This window comes from Babylonia areolata, chromosome 27 (assembly GCF_041734735.1).
Source record: "Babylonia areolata isolate BAREFJ2019XMU chromosome 27, ASM4173473v1, whole genome shotgun sequence".
In the NCBI taxonomy this organism is placed as follows: domain Eukaryota; kingdom Metazoa; phylum Mollusca; class Gastropoda; order Neogastropoda; family Buccinidae; genus Babylonia; species Babylonia areolata.
In genome coordinates, this window is record NC_134902.1 from 659693 (window position 1) to 678310 (window position 18618).

An 18618-nucleotide genomic window follows, 5' to 3' on the forward strand; every position below is an offset into this window, starting at 1 on the left:
TAACAACAACAGGAACAACATCAATAGCTACATCAATAACAGCAGCAACAACAACAGAAATAACAGCAACAACAATAACAGCTACAACAACAAAACCGACAACAGTAAGGACAACAACAAAAAGAACAGCAACAGTAACAACAACACAAAGAACAACAGGAACAGCAATAGCAGCAACGACAACAGCAAGAAGAAGAACAACAACAGCAACTGCTACAACAACAACGGTAACAGCAATAACAAGAAAAACAGCAACGACATCAGCAACAACAACAGCAGCAGCAGCAACAATTGGAACAACAATAAAATCAATAGTAACAATAGGAACAATAGGAACAACACTACCACCAATAACAATAATAGCAACAACAGCAAGAACAACAAAAACAACAACAGCAACAACAACAAAAACAGCAACAGCTACAACAACAACAAAACCAAGAACAACAGTAAGGACAACAACAAAAAGAACAGCAACAGTAACAACAACACAAAGAACAACAGGAACGGCAATAGCAGCAACAACAACAGCAAGAACAAGAAAAACAAGAACAACAGCAACGACGACAACAACAAGAACAACAGCAACAGCTACAACAACAGCAACTGCTACAATAACAGCAACTGGAACAACAACAGCTACAACAACAGCAACTGCTACAACAACAGCAACTCCTACAACAACGGTAACAGCAATAACAAGAAAAACAGCAACGACATCACCAACAACAACAACAATTGGAACAACAACAAAATCAATAGTAACAATAAGAACAACAGGAACAACACCACCACCAATAACAATAATAGCAACAACAGCAAGAACAACAACAACAACAACAGTAGTAAGAGGTAGACTAAAAGAATCTTGGTAGAAGTCGACTTTCGTGGGATAACAGAGGCGACGTATCGAGCCACAGGCTCTTCTTCAGGCAAATGAAATGAGTGAGTGGCAGACAGAAAGATACAGACACAGAGAGAGTAAAGTTCAGGAAAGTAAAGTGATGAGAAGTCACAGGAAAGGACACAAAAAACAAAGAAGGGTGAGCAGAACTGTGAGTGTGTGAAGGAAAGAAAGAACTCTGAAAGGGAAGGGGGAGGGGAAAGGGGGGAAAGGTGGACAGAGAGTGAAGGAAGGGTGTGGGAGAGACTGTTTAGGACATATGTACAAGAAAGTAAAATAAAAAATAAGTGGAGGAAAAAAAATATATATATAATAGAAATTAAAAAAAACAGAGAGAGAGAGAGAGGGAGAGGGAGAGGGAGAGAGAGAGAGAGAGAGAGGGGGGTATATAAATAGACAAATGCAATAAAACAAAGTATTTTAACCAAAAAATCGTTATGAGGAGTGGAGGAGAAATAGAGGGAAAGAGAAAGAGGGCAAGGATCAGAAAGGGGTTAGAGAATGCCTGGAAGACCACTGCAACAACAACAACAACAGAAACAACTACAGTAACGACAACAACAGCAACAACCACAACAACAGCAACAGCTACAAGCAACAGCAACAACTGCAACGACAATAACAAAAACAGCAACAAAATCAATAGCAACAAGAACAACACAACCAATAGAAACAATAGGAACAACAAAAACAACAGCAGCAAGGACAACAACAGCAACAACAAAAGCAGCAACAGCTACAACAACAGCAACTGCTACAACAACAACAACGGTAACAGCAATAACAACAACCACAACAACAGCAACAAGATCAGCAAAAACAGCAGCAGCAAAAACACCAGGAACAACAATAACATCAATATCACCAATGGGCACAACAACAACAGCAGCAGCAGCAGCAGCAACAGCTGCAACAACTACAACAGCAACAACAACAGAAACAACAAGAACAGCAAGAACAAAAACAGCAACAGCTACAACAACAGCACTTGCTACAGCAGCAACATCATCAGCAACAACATCAGCAACAACAACAGCAACAACAACAACAGAAAGCAACAGTTGTTTTTTTTTAAAGCAACAATAATAGCAACAGAAATATCAAGAACAACAACAGCAATAACAACAACAACAGCAACAACAAAAAAAGCAACAGCTACAACAAAAGCAACTGCTACAACAACGGTAACAGCAATAATAACAACAACAACAGCAGCAACAACAACGACAGCAGCAGCAAAAACAACAACAACAATAGTAAGAGGTAGACTAAAAGAATCTTGGTAAAAGTCGACTTACGTGGGATAACAGAGGCGACGTATCGAGCCACAGGCTCTTCTTCAGGCAAATGAAATGAGTGAGTGACAGACAGAAATATACAGACAGAGAGCGAGAGAGTGAAGTTCAGGAAAGTAAAGTGATGAGAAGTCACAGGAAAGGACCCAAATAAACAAAGAAGGGTGAGTAGAACTGTGAGTGTGTGTGTGTGTGAAGGAAAGAAAGGACTCTGAAAGGGAAGGGGGAGGGAAAAGGGGGGAAAGGTGGACAGAGAGTGAAGGAAGGGGTTGGTAGGAAATATGAACAAGAAAGTAAAATAAAAAAAATAAGTGGAGGAAAAAAAAAAATATATATATATATCAGAAATAAATCACAGAGAAGAGAGAGAGAGAGAGAGAGAGAGAGAGAGAGAGAGAGAGAGAGAGAGAGAGAGAGAGAGATAAATGCAATAAAATGAATTAAAACAATAAAAGTATTTTAACCAAAAAAAAAACGGGATGAGGGGTGGAGGAGAAATAGAGAAGACCACTGCAACAACAACAAAACCAACGACAACAGCATGAACAAACAACAGCAACGATGACATCAGCAACAGCAATAACAACAGCAACACCAGCAGCAAAAACAACAACAACAGGTACAGTAACAACAGCAACAATAACAGCAACAGTAATAACAAAAAACAACAACAGCAGCAATAGCAACGACAACAGCAACAACAACAGCTGCAACAAGAACAACAGCAACACCAGCAAAACAACTACAACATCAAGAACAACAACAGTAACAACAACAACAACGGCAACAATATAAACAACAGTAATAACATAAACAACAACAACAGCAACAACCATAACAGCAACACCAACAACACCAACAGCACGAACACCAGCAACAAAAACAACTACAACAAGAAGAAGAACAACAGGAACAGTAACAACAACAGGAACAACTACAACAACAATAACAAGAGCAATAACAGCAACAACAACAGCAACAATAAAAGCAGCAACAGCTACAACAGCAACTGCTACAACAACAACGGTAACAGCGATAACAACATCAGCGACAACAGCAGCAGCAGCAACAACAACGACATCAGCAGCAGCAGCAGCAACAACAACAACAACAATAGCTACAACAAAAGAAATAACAATAACAACAGCAGCAGCAACAACAAGAAGAACAATAACAACAATAACAGCACCAACAACAAAAACAACTCCAAAAAGAAGAACAACAGGAACAGGAACAACAACAACAGTAACAACAGCAAAAACTACAGCAACAACAGCAGTAACAACAACAACAACAACATCAATAGCAATAATAACTACGACACTAACAAAAACAACAATAGAAAGAACTACAGCAACGACAACAGCAGCAGCGACAACAAAAACGTCAACAACAACAGCAGCAGCAATAACAAGAACAACAACAGGAACAACATCAATAGCAACAACGATAACAGCAGCAACAACAACAGCAATGACAGCAATAACAGCAACAGCTACAACAACAACAAAACCAACAACAACAGCAACAACAACAGTAAGGACAAAAACAAAAAGAACAGCAACAACAACAGTAACAACAACACAAAGAACAGCAATAGCAGCAACGACAACAGCAAGAACAAGAAAAACAAGAACAACAGCAACGACGACAACAACAACAACAGCAATAGCTACAACAACAGCAACTGCTACAACAACAACGGTAACAGCAATAACAAGTAAAACAGCAACGACATCAGCAACAACAACAGCAGCAGCAACAACAATTGGAACAACAACAAAATCAATAGTAACAATAGGAACAACAGGAACAACACCACCACCAATAACAATAATAGCAACAACAGCAAGAACAACAAAAACAACAACAGCAACAACAACAAAAACAGCAATAGCTACAACAGCAACTGCTACAACAACAACGGTAACAACAATAATAACAACAGCAACATCAGCGACAACGACAGCAGCAGCATCAGCAGCAACAACAACAACAACAACAGTAACAGGTAGACTAAAAGAATCTTGGTAAAAGTCGACTTACGTGGGATAACAGAGGCGACGTATCGAGCCACAGGCTCTTCTTCAGGCAAATGAAATGAGTGAGTGACAGACAGAAAGATACAGACAGAGAGCGAGAGAGTGAAGTTCAGGAAAGTAAAGTGATGAGAAGTCACAGGAAAGGACCCAAATAAACAAAGAAGGGTGAGTAGAACTGTGAGTGTGTGAAGGAAAGAAAGAACTCTGAAAGGGAAGGGGGAGGGGAAAGGGGAAAAAAGGTGGACAGAGAGTGAAAGAAGGGTGTGGGAGAGACTGTTTAGGACATATGTACAAGAATGTAAAATTAAAAGTAAGTGGAGGGAAAAAAGATATATATATATATATATATATAATAGAAATAAACAGAGAGAGAGAGAGAGAAACCAACAGCAACAACAACAGTAAGGACAACAACAAAAAGAACAGCAACAGTAACAACAACACAAAGAACAACAGGAACAGCAATAGTAGCAACAACAGCAAGAAAAAGAAAAACAAGAACAACAGCAACAGCAACGACGACAACAACAACAGCAACAGCTACAACAACAGCAACTGCTACAACAACAGCAACTGCTACAACAACAGCAACTGCTACAACAACAACGGTAACAGAAATAACAACACGAAAAACAGCAACGACATCAGCAACAACAATTGGAACAACAATAAAATCAATAGTAACAACAGGAATAACACCACCACCAATAACAATAATAGCAACAACAGCAACAACACCAAGAACAACAAAAACAACAACAGCAACAACAACAAAAACAGCAACACCTACAACAACAGCAACTGCTACAACAACGGTAACAGCAATAATAACAACAGCAACAACATCAGCAACAACGACAGCAGCAGCAGCAACAACAACAACAACGGTAACAGCAATAATAACAACAGCAACATCATCAGCAACAACAACAACAACAGTAAGAGGTAGACTAAAAGAACCTTGATAAAAGTCGACTTTCGTGGGATAACAGAGGCGACGTATCGAGCCACAGGCTCTTCTTCAGGCAAATGAAATGAGTGAGTGACAGACAGAAAGATACAGACAGAGAGCGAGAGAGTAAAGTTCAGGAAAGTAAAGTGATGAGAAGTCACAGAAAGGACACAAAAAAACAAAGAAGGGCGAGTAGAACTGTGCGTGTGTGAAGGAAAGAAAGGGCTCTGAAAGGGAAGGTGGAGGGGAAAGGGGGGAAAGGTGGACAGAGAGTGAAGGAAGGGGATGGTAGGATATATGAACAAGAAAGTAAAATAAAAATAATAAGTGGAGGAAAAAAAGCATATATATATATATATATATATATATATATATATATATATATATATATATATATATATATATATATATATATATCAGAAATAAATCAGAGAGAGAGAGGATATATAAATAGATAAATGCAATAAAATGAATTAAAACAAGAAAGTATTTTAACCAAAAAAACGGGATGAGGGGTGGAGGAGAAATAGAGGAAAAGAGAAAGAGGGCAAGGATCAGAAAGGGGTTAGAGAATGCCTGGAAGACCACTGCAAAAACAACAAAACCAAGACAACAGCATGAACAAACAACAGCAACGATGACATCAGCAACAGCAATAACAACAGCAACACCAGCAGCAAAAACAACAACAGGAACAGTAACAACAGCAACAATAACAGCAACAGTAATAACAAAAAAACAACAGCAACAACAACAACAGCAATAGCAACGACTACAGCAACAACAACAATAACAGCTGCAACAACAATAGCAACAACAGCAACACCAGGAAAACAACTACAACAACAAGAACAACAACATTAACAACAACAACAATAAAAACAACAGTAATAACATAAACAACAACAACAACAACAACCATAACAGCAACACCAACAGCACGAACACCAGCACAAAAACATAATAATAATAATAATAATAATAATAATAATGGACACTTATATAGCACACTATCCAGAAATCTGCTCTAGGTGCTTTACAAAAACGCTTTTGATAACATAAAACATTATATCTATGTTACATACACACACCAAAATGTGACCACACTCACACACACACACGCACACGCACGCACGCACGCACGCACGCACACACACACACACACACACACACACACACACTGCATACATACATTTTAACATACATGTGTATCTAACAGCTACCCTACCACATACGCACACATAGGCAGGCACAAACTTACATAAACACACGCACACACAATACACATTCGTATACATGCATGTAGTTGTGGACCTGCCACAATTGAACTTATTGCTGAGGGAAAAGGTGAGTTTTGAGACGAGATTTAAAAGATGCGAGGGAATCAGAATGACGGAGGTTACCAGGGAGCTTGTTCCACGTCTTTGGCGACATCTACAACAAGAAGAAGAACAACAGGAACAGTAACAACAAGAGGAACAACTACAACAACAATAACAAGAGCAATAACAACAACAACAGTAACAACAACACCAATAGCAATAACAACTGCAACACCAAAAAAAACAACAATAGAAACAACTACAGCAACAACAAAAACAACTACAGCAGCAGCATCAACAACAAAAACGGCAACAACAACAACAACAACAGCACGAACAATAGCAACAACATCAGCAACAGCAACGACAACAACAACAACAGCAACGAGAACAACAAAAACAGCAACAACAACAAGAACAGCAGCAGCAGCAATAACATCAGCAACAACAGGAACAGCAACAACAACAGCAGCAGTAACAACAACAATAGGAACAACAGCAGCAAAAGCAACAACATTAGCAACAGCTACTACAACAGCAACAAAAAAACAGCAACAGCTACAACAACAGCAATATCAACAACAACAATAACAGCAACAACATCAGCAGCAACAACAACAATAACAACAACAACCAGAACACTACTATCAAAAACAACAACTAAAACAAGAAAAAGAATAACAGGAACAGTAACAGCAACAACAGCAACAATAACAGCAACAGAAATATCAAAAACAAGAACAACAACAGCAGTAATAATAACAGCAATAACAGTAACAAAACAAGAACAACAACAGCAGCAGCAACAACAACAGGAACAACAACAAAATCAATAGCAACAAGAACAAAATCAATAGTAACAATTGGAACAACAACAGAAACAGCAATAACAATAATAACAACAGCAACAACAACAAAAAAACAAAAGCTACAGCACCACCAGCAACAGCAGCAACAACAACAGCAACAACAAAAGCAGCAACAGCTACAACAGCAACTGCTACAACAACAACGGTAACAGCGATAACAACATCAGCGACAACAGCAGCAGCAACAACATCAACAACAACGACATCAGCAGCAGCAGCAACAACAACAACAACAGCAATAGCTACAACAAAAGAAATAACAATAACAACAGCAGCAGCAACAACAAGAACAATAACAACAATAACAGCACCAACAACAAAACCAATTCCAAAAAGAAGAACAACAACAGGAACAGGAACAACAACAACAGTAACAACAGCAAAAACTACAACTACGACAACAATAACAACAGCAATAACAACAGCAACAACAGCAGTAACAACAACAACAACAACATCAATAGCAATAATAACTACGACACTAACAAAAACAACAATAGAAAGAACTACAGCAACGACAACAGCAGCAGCAATAACAAGAACAACAACAGGAACAACATCGATAGCAACAACGATAACAGCAGCAACAACAACAACAGCTACAACAATAACAAAACCAACAACAACAGCAACAACAACAGTAAGGACAAAAACAAAAAGAACAGCAACAACAACAGTAACAACAACACAAAGAACAACAGGAACAGCAATAGCAGCAACGACAACAGCAAGAACAAGAAAAACAAGAACAACAGCAACAGCAACGACGACAACAACAACAACAGCACCAACAGCTACAACAACAGCAACTGCTACAACAACAACGGTAACAGCAATTAGTAACAAGTAAAATAGCAACGACATCAGCAACAACAACAGCAGCAGCAACAACAATTGGAACAACAACAAAATCAATAGTAACAATAGGAACAACACCACCACCAATAACAATAATAGCAACAACAGCAAGAACAACAAAAACAATAGCAACAACAAAAACAGCAACAGCTACAACAGCAACTGCTACAACAACAACGGTAACAACAATAATAACAACAACAAGATCAGCGACAACGACAGCAGCAGCATCAGCAGCAACAACAACAACGACAGTAAGAGGTAGACTAAAAGAATCTTGGTAAAAGTCGACTTACGTGGGATAACAGAGGCGACGTATCGAGCCACAGGCTCTTCTTCAGGCAAATGAAATGAGTGAGTGACAGACAGAAATATACAGACAGAGAGCGAGAGAGTAAAGTTCAGGAAAGTAAAGTGATGAGAAGTCACAGAAAGGACACAAAAAACAAAGGTGAGTAGAACTGTGAGTGTGTGTGTGTGAAGGAAAGAAAGGACTCTGAAAGGGAAGGTGGAGGGGAAAGGGGAAAAAAAGGTGGACAGAGAGTGAAGGAAGGGTGTGGGAGAGAATCTATCTGTGAATGCGCAGATGGCTGAATAGTCCAATCTGCGCACGAAATGTTCGCTGACAGTTGGGGCAGACAAAGACAGGCATACCATTGTCAGGGAGCTTGTTTGCCCGTGACTTTCTGGCCTGCCTCTTCTGAACAGCTGCAGCAGTCCTGTTGGCCTCGCACAACTTGGCGCCTTTGTGCACAGCAGCGCGCCATTTGTCACGGTCCAATGCAGATTCCTCCCAGGAGTCAGGGTTGATATCAAACGCTTTCAGAGACACTTTCAGAGTATCTCTGAAGCGCTTCTTCTGACCTCCGTGTGATCTCTTCCCTTGTTGCAGCTCGCCATAGAAGAGCTTTTTGGGCAAATGATGGTCTGGCATGCGCGCCACGTGTCCAGCCCAGCGAAGCTGGGACTGCATCAGGATGGTGAAGATGCTGGGAAGGGTGGCTTTTGCGAGCACCTCTGTGTCTGGGGTCCTGTCTTGCCACTTGATGTTCAGTAGCTTCCTAAGGCATGTTGTGTGGAAGTGGTTCAGCTTCTTGGCATGTCGTTGGTACACTGTCCAAGTTTCGCAGGCGTACAGTAGTGTGGGGAGAACTACTGCTCTGTAGACCTTTAGCTTGGTCTCAAGACTAATGCCTCTTCTGTTCCAGACATTTGCACTGAGTCTACCAAAAGTTGCGCTTGCTCTTGCAATCCTGACGTTCACTTCATCGTCGATGGTCGCATTTCATGACAGTGTGCTGCCAAGGTATGTGAACCGCTCCACCGCACTGAGTCTCTGACCGTTGACTGTGATGTTGGGCTCAACGTAGGGTTTCCCTGGGGCTGGCTGATGGAGAACTTCAGTTTTCCTCGTGCTGTTGGTAAGGCCGAAGTTCCTGCTGGCAGTGGCAAACTTGTCGACGCTGAGTTGCATGTCAGCTTCAGATCCAGCGTTGAGGGCACAATCATCAGCAAACAAAAAGTCTCTGATGATGTCTGTCATGACCTTCGTTTTTGCTTGAAGCCTTCTGAGGTTAAACAGCTTGCCATCTGTTCGGTACTTTAGGCCGATTCCAACATCGCCATCTCTGAAGGCATCAGTAAGCATTGCAGAGAACATGAGGCTGAACAGCGTTGGAGCCAGGACGCAGCCTTGCTTGACACCATTTGTAACAGCAAAAGGAGCAGATGTTTCGCCTTTGTCCTGGACTCGAACCTGCATGCCTTCATGGAATTGGCTGACCAAGGAAATAAATTTCCGAGGGCATCCGTACTTGGCCATGATCTTCCACAGTCCCTCTCTACTCACGGTGTCGAAGGCCTTAGCAAGGTCGACATAGGTGGAGAACAGATCAGCATTTTGCTCCTGACATTTCTCTTGCAGCTGCCTTGCAGCAAACACCATGTCGGTGGTTCCGCGCTCTTTCCGGAATCCACATTGGCTCTCAGGCAAATGACCTTGGTCAAGGTGTGCTGTGAGGCGGTTTAGTAGGATCCTGGCAAGTATCTTGCCTGCGATGGAGAGCAAGGAAATGCCCCGATGGTTATCACAGGCTTGCCGGCTCCCCTTTCGCTTGTACAAGTGAATGATAGATGCATCTTTGAAATCCTGGGGGATCGTCTCTTCTTTCCACATGAGTGAGTACAGCTAATGGAGCTTCTCAGTCAGCACAGTGCCTCCACCCTTGTAGACTTCTGCTGGTATGGAGTCTGAGCCAGGTGCTTTGCCACTGGATAGCAGACAGATTGCTTTCTGGGTCTCAAGAGGTGTTGGCAGATCGTCCAGTGCTTCGTTGATGGGGACTTGTGGGAGACGGTCTATGGCTTCATCATTTTGGAGAAAAGGCGATTTAAGACACTGTTGAAGTGCTCAGCCCAGCGTTCGAGAATTTTCTCCTTCTTGGTGATCAAGGTATTCCCACATCAGCAACAACAACAGCAACAACATCAGCAACAACAACAGCAACAAAAACAACAACTACTACAACAGGAACAGTAACAACAACAACAGAAATAACAGCAACAGTAATTAAAAAAAAAAAAAAAGAAAAAAAAAGCAACAATAATAGCAACAGAAATATCAAGAACAACAGCAGCAGCAACAACAATTGGAACAACAATAAAATCAATAGTAACAATAGGAACAACAGGAACAACACCACCACCAATAACAATAATAGCAACAACAGCAAGAAAAACAGCAGCAACAGCAACAGCAAGAACAACAAAAACAGCAACAGCTACAACAAAAGCAACTGCTACAACAACGGTAACAGCAATAATAACAACAACAGCAACAACATCAGCGACAACAACAGCAGCAACAACGACAGCAGCAGCATCAGCAGCAAAAACAACAACAACAATAGTAAGAGGTAGACTAAAAGAATCTTGGTAAAAGTCGACTTTCGTGGGATAACAGAGGCGACGTATCGAGCCACAGGCTCTTCTTCAGGCAAATGAAATGAGTGAGTGACAGACAGAAAGATACAGACAGAGAGCGAGAGAGTAAAGTTCAGGAAAGTAAAGTGATGAGAAGTCACAGGAAAGGACACAAAAAACAAAGGTGAGTAGAACTGTGAGTGTGTGAAGGAAAGAAAGAACTCTGAAAGGGAAGGGGGAGGGAAAAGGGGGGGAAGGTGGACAGAGAGTGAAGGAAGGGGTTGGTAGGATATATGAACAAGAAAGTAAAATAAAAGAAATAAGTGGAGGAAAAAAACAAATATATATATCAGAAATAAATCACAGACAGAGAGAGAGAGAGAGAGAGAGAGAGAGAGAGAGAGAAAGGATATATAAATAGATAAATGCAATAAAATGAATTAAAACAAGAAAGTATTTTAACCAAAAAAACGGGATGAGGGGTGGAGGAGAAATAGAGGAAAAGAGAAAGAGGGCAAGGATCAGAAAGGGGTTAGAGAATGCCTGGAAGACCACTGCAACAACCACAACAAAACCAACGACAACAGCATGAACAAACAACAGCAACGACGACATCAGCAACCGCAATAACAACAGCAACACCAGCAGCAAAAACAACAACAACAGGAACAGTGACAACAGCAACAGTACTTACAAAAAACAACAACAGCAGCAACAACAACAACAGTAATAGCAACGACAACAGCAACAACAGCTGCAACAAGAACAACAGCAACACCAGCAAAACAACTACAACAACAAGAACAACAACAACAGTAACAACAACAACGGCAACAATAAAAACAACAGTAATAACATAAACAACAGCAACAACAACAGCAACAACCATAACAGCAACAGCAACAACAACAGCACGAACACCAGCAACAAAAACAACTCCAACAAGAAGAACAACAGGAACAGTAACAACAACAGGAACAACTACAACAACAATAACAAGAGCAATAACAACAGCAACATCAACAGTAACAACAACAACAGCAACACCAGCAAGAAAAACAACAACTACAAAAACAACAACAGGAACAAGAACAATAACAACAGTAATAATAAAAACAACAACAGGAACAAGAACAATAACAACAACAGTAATAATAAAAACAACAACAGGAACAAGAACAATAACAACAACAGTAATAATAAAAACAACAACAGGAACAGCAACCACAGCAACAACAACAATACAGCAACAACAACAGCAACAACTACAACAACAAAAACGTCTCCAGAAATTGAGCCCTGCTTCCTTCGCTCACGCTTCTCAATGGCCAGCGTTTTCTTGCTTTCAAACGTCTTTATGCCACTAGAGCACAGCATTCTCCAGCAAGTGCAGTCAAGGGCATCAGTTTCCCAGGAAGCGATGTCTATGTCACAGGCTTTGAGGTTTGTCTTCAAGATGTCCTTGAAGCGCTTGCAGGGTCTTCCAAGTTCGCGGTGGCCTTCCTTCAGCTGGCCATACAAAAGCATCTTCGGGATCCTGCCGTCTATCATGCGGACAACGTGTCCTGTCCAGCGTAGGGGGAGGGGTGGCGGGGGGGGCGGCACTGGCGTTCTGTGAGCTAGCTGGTTGGTACATGGACTCGGTCTTGCTGAGGCTGATGGTGAGTCCAAAGCGCCTGCAGGAGGTAGAGAACCTGTCCATAATGAACTGCATGCCCTCATGGGTGTGTGCAGCAAGTGCGCAGTCATCAACGAAGAGGAACTCTCTCAACAGTGCCTCAAACACCCTGGACCTGGCCTGGACTCGCCGCAAGTTGAAAAGTTTGCCATCTGTGCGAAACTGAATGTCGATGCCCCGGTCAGTGTTGGAAGGCGTCAATCAGCATGGCAGAGAAGAGAATGAGAACAGTGTGGGTGCCAGGACGCAGCCCTGCTTCGCTCCAGTTACCACAGGGAACGGATCCGACATGTTAGTATTTTCCTGTACTCTCGCCTGCATGCCATCGTGGAATGACGCAATCAGCTGGATTAGGCTCTCTGGGCAACAACAGCAGCAATAACAACAGCAACAACAACAAAAACAGCAGCAACAATACCAACAACAACAGCAACAACAACAGTAAGAACAACAACAAAGCATCAACAACAACAGCAGCAACAGCATCAAAAACAACAACAGCAACAACAAAAACAAGAACAATAACAAAAGCAATAGCAACAGCACCACCACCACCACCAACTACAACAACACAACAGCAAGACCAACAACAACAGTAACATCAACAACAGCAACAACAACAGCAGCAGCAGTAGCAGCATCAAAAACAAAAACAGCAAGAACAACAACAGCAACAGTAACAACAACAGTAGCAGCAACAACAACAACAAAAAGTAGAACAACAATAACAAAAGCAATAGCAACAACACCAACAACAGCAGCAACAAAAGCAGCTACAACAACAGCTACAACAACAAAACCAACAACAACAGCTACAGCAACAACATCGGTATCAGTAGCTCAAGGAGGCGTCACTGCGTTCGGTCAAATCCATATACGCTACACCACTTCTGCCAAGCAGATGCCTGACCAGCAGCGTAACTCGCTTGGTCAGGCCTTGAGAAAAAGTAAATAAATAAATAAATAAAATAAATGAATAAAATATACAAAAATAAAAATAACAATAATAATTTTTAAAATAAAGTTAAATAAATGAAGTAAAAATAACCAAAAAATAATAATAACTTCTTTTTTTTAATAAATAAAATATAATATAATATAAAAATAAATAAAATAAAGTATAAATATTTTTTTAATAAATAAATAAATAATAATAACCAGCCGCCGTGGCGAAGTGGTTAGCTTCGCGGACTGACGGCTTGGAGGACGCCGCGGGTTCGAATCCCATCGAAGGTGGGTTTTTCGGCCCGTGGCCGGCTCCTACCCAGAGTTGAGTGTGCTGTGGGCTTAAATGGGGAGACAGGGACCACACAGTCGAGTGTCATCCACTTCAAGGACGCGTCTTTGGGTGTGTTGCTCTGATTACTTGACCAACACTGCAAGTGTCTGTATCTCTCGAGCCTGGTTAACGCCGGGATATCATTATGACAGGAAGTGTAGAGTACAGCCTTGTCACGCAGTCCCAAACCAAAATGGACCTCCATAGCAACATCGTCATCGTCATCCTCCATCATCATCAATATAATAATAATAATAATAATATAGACAAAACAGTCTCAAAGTCTGTGGCCTTTCATGCCCTGCTGTCATGGTGACCTCAGTTTCGATACCTCTCCACTTCTGTGCTTGGGGTGAGTCCTGTCAATGTCTTCAGTGTCGGCAGATTCATGGGAGGCTGTTTGAGGACGTGGTGGCGGTCTCCAGTCTGGGAGGGACGCTCACTCAGTCTGGCTCCACGACTAAACCATTATTGTCGTTAGTAAGGGGCTTAGTAGGTGGTGTCCTAAGTACGTTAAATGAGAACAGGCACCACTGAACACCACCGAAGTGACTCAGCAGCAGTGCAGGGTCTCCTCTGGTGTGTGGCCTCCTGACGACCGAACATCGATGGTTTCCTGCGGACTGCCGACGCTGGAACTGTGACGGACGAACCCGGGTGTGGCCGTGTATGGGGGAATCTAAATGAGCGCCGTGGGAGTAATGCCACTGAAACGGAGCAGATGATGGCGCAGCAAAAAAGTAAAAATAAAAAATAAATAATATTAATAATAGGCGCAAAATCTTGATTAAGTCAACTCTAGGTGCGCGTGCACACACACACACACACACACACACACACAGTGTTGTATTTGGAAAAGCCCATAGTTCCGTTTTGAAGTAATTTGCGCAGTGTTGGAAATGATGCCGACATTCGTTTGATTTGCAAAGCATCATGCTCTACCTTTCATGCTAGACTCACGGCCGCTCCCTCTCTCTACCTTTATTTCTTTGAGGCAACCGATGGTGTGATGGCCTTGTACCTGTTCTTTTTGGTATTCTTTGACTTTTCTGAGGATTTCCGATTTTCATAGATGTAGGCCGCTCGTTGTTGTTGCGTTACCAGCAACTCTATCAGTCTGTCACCTTATGTCCCGGGCAGTTTGACCATATAAGTTTTTTTAATCTGAAAGTTGCGCATTGCCTCATGCCACTCTGGGCTTCCCATTCCGTTTTCAATTTTCTGTATGAGGTTCATTGAGTCCCTTAGAATCATGGCATGTTGGTTTCCGGGCGTATGGATAGATGATAGCCACTGGAGGGCATGTGTCACAGCTTCAACTTCCATCGTTAGGCTAGAGGTTGTGACTTTGTAGGCAGCATTCTCTTCCCCAATTGTTTTTCCATTTTGTTTCACAGTAAATCCCCAACCGGATTGGCCTTTGGCGACTGAGCCATCTGTGTATATGATGATGTCCTCTTCTTTACAATTTTCTTCTATGAGTAGCTTCACTTCCGCATCAGTTTTGCCCTCTGGCCATTCCCGACAATGTCTTCCTAGAGTGGGTGAAATGGCCGTGTTGAATAGATGATTGAGGTTTTCGGGGTTTTCCTCCCATTCTTTTGTTTCTTTCAGGTCTTGTAGTCGGCATACCAGCTGGATTGTGTCTTTTGCTTGCCCCATCCATCATCTTCCTCGTCCTAGACGGCTGCCTTTTAGTTCCTTGATTGCGTCATGCAGTGGGTTTTGAGGTTTTTCGAATGCTCTGAAGTAGGTCTTAACCTGTTCTAACTTGTTTCTGGCCTGCACTGAAGGAAGGTCAAGCAGGTATCGCATGGCTTCCGTGGACGTATCTTTTGTTGTTCCAAGGATCAGCCTCATAGCTTCATTTTGAACTCTAATTTTAGGAGGCTGCTTTGAGACGGTGTTGTTGGCCGAAGTCCATAGTCGATCACACTGAGGACGAGTGATTGGTATAGCAGGAAGAGGTGGCGTTGTTCAATACCTTTGGTTGACATTGCTTTTAAGACTGAAAGACCCTTTTTTGCGTTTGAGAACAATATTTTCCTTGTTTTCTGAAGGTCAGCATCCTGTCAAACTGTATTCCTAGGTAGCGTAGGCATTCGGTTTTCTCGATTTGAAGTCCGTCGAACGACACAGGTGGTGGTGATTTGCTCGCGGTTCTGTTGTTGAGGGTGCACAGCAACGTTTGAGCTTTCGCTGGATTGATGGAAGATCCTGTGTCTTTGCACCATTGAGTGATATTGTTCAGTTGTTTCTGGACGGCTTTAGTTCTTTCCTGAGCATCTTTCGAAGTTTTGAAGACCAGGCCATCATCCGCAAGAGTAAGCACCCGAGCTATGCCATTGTTGTTTAAGTCTGCAAGGCCTTTCGTGTAGACGTTGTAGAGGACAGGAGAGAGCGGAGACCCTTGTGGCAGTCCCATGGATAGTTTAGAAGGTGCAGACATCTAATCTCCGAGGCGTAGGACGACGGTTCTTACCTGAAGCGATGCTGCTATCCATCTTGTCAGTGTAAAACTTACTCCATACCTTAGTAGCAGCTCCATGAGGTGCGCAAACTGAACTTTATTGTAGGCATCTTCAAGGTCGATTGCTACTGCTAGTGTTTCTTTTCTTGCGAAAGCAGCCGCATTTTCCCGTGTGAACTTGATACTGCCCAACATCAACAACAGCAGCAGCAGCAGCAACATCAGTAACAAGAACAAAAACAGCAACAAAAACAAGTGCAGCAGCAACAACAGCAACGAGAACAGCAACAACACCAACAGCAACAACAATAACAGCAACAACAACTGGAACAGCAACAACAGCAACAACATCAACAGCAACAACAAAAACAGCATCAACAACAACAAAGCAACTACAAGTACAACAATGCAACAACAACAACAGCAGGAACAACAACACCTACTACAACAGCAACAGCTACCACAACAACAAAAACAACTGCAACAGCTTCAACAACAACAGCAGCAACAACAACAACAGCAACAACAACAAAAACAATAGCAATAACAACAACAGCAGCAAGAACAGCAATAACAACAACAGCAGCAGCAACAACAGGACAATAACAGCAACAATAACAGCAACAGTTATAACAACACAAACAACAGCAGCAGCTACAACAATAACAGCAACAACAAAAAGAGCATCAACAACAACGACAGTGACAATAACAACAACAAAAACAAAAAATAGTGCATTGACGTTCATAGTGTTTTGTAGTCCAGAGAGTGTATGACAGTTCATCTCACTCAGGACGACAAGTTTTCTCCCTTGCCTTCCCCCCCCCAACAGACGGCCCATTTGTCAGGGTTTGGAAAAAAATTACAAAAAATACAAAATACAGAGTTAGAAAACGAAACTTTCAGAACTGGTTTATTACGTGTTGAACTATTACATATAAAAAAAAATATCAAATTTCTCATCTTATTTTTACAGTTTTGCCATACGTAGAAAATAATGCCAATTTTTCACCCCGAATCACCATACCCATGCTCGCTTTCTGCATTAAATTCACTTTCTTCTTCGTCACCATCCACCTCTTCAATGTCCGACCCTTCAGTTTGTAACATTTCAAGTACTTCGGCAACACTAAAACATTGCCGTCGCTGCCTTGTTCGCTCCACATCATTTTGAGAAGAGCCCGCTTTGCTAACAGGCTGGCATGCGAGCAGACGACCGTTCAGTGACTGTCTGCGGGTGTGCGAGACGGGCCACACATGGCAGGCTGGCCAATCATAGCATTCGATTGTGGAGTGACCCAGAATAGTGCATTCTGCTTGGATAATCACAAAATCACGTGTACAGTGCGTGATGGATTTTTATTTCTTGAAAATGCTATTCCATTCCGTCGTCTGAAACCGAATACATTTTATGTAGGACATTCCTTCGTCCGGAGAGAGTTATAGTGAATGGCAATGTTTAGTGTAGTCCAGTGCTGAGTGTATCGCAGTGGATAGTGCATTGCAGTGGATAGTGCATTGCAGTGCGTAGTGTCTTCCAGTGCATAGTGCATTGCAGAGCATAGTGTACTGCAGTGAACATTGCATTGTAGCACATAGTATGTTACAGGTCTTAATTGCAGTGCATAGTGTATTGCAGAGTACTTTCCAGTGTATAGAAGTTCAGTGTATGGCAGTGTATAGTGTATTGCAGAACGTAGTGTTCGACATTACATAGTGTTTGGTTTATTGCAGTTTATAGTGCACTACAGACTGTGTATAGTTGTTTTATTGCAGCGCATAGTGTAGTGCTGAGCATTGTGTATTGCAGTGCATGGTGTATTGCAGAGTGTATTGCATTGCAGTGCATAGTGTATTGCAGTGTATAGTGTATTGCAGTGTTTTGCAGTGTATAGTGTATTCCAGTGCATAGCGTCCTCCAGTGTGTAATGTAATGCAATGTATAGTGTATTGCAGTCTATATTATTGTACTGCAATGTGTAGTGTACTGCAGCCCAAAATGTCTTGCAGTGCATAGTATACTGCAG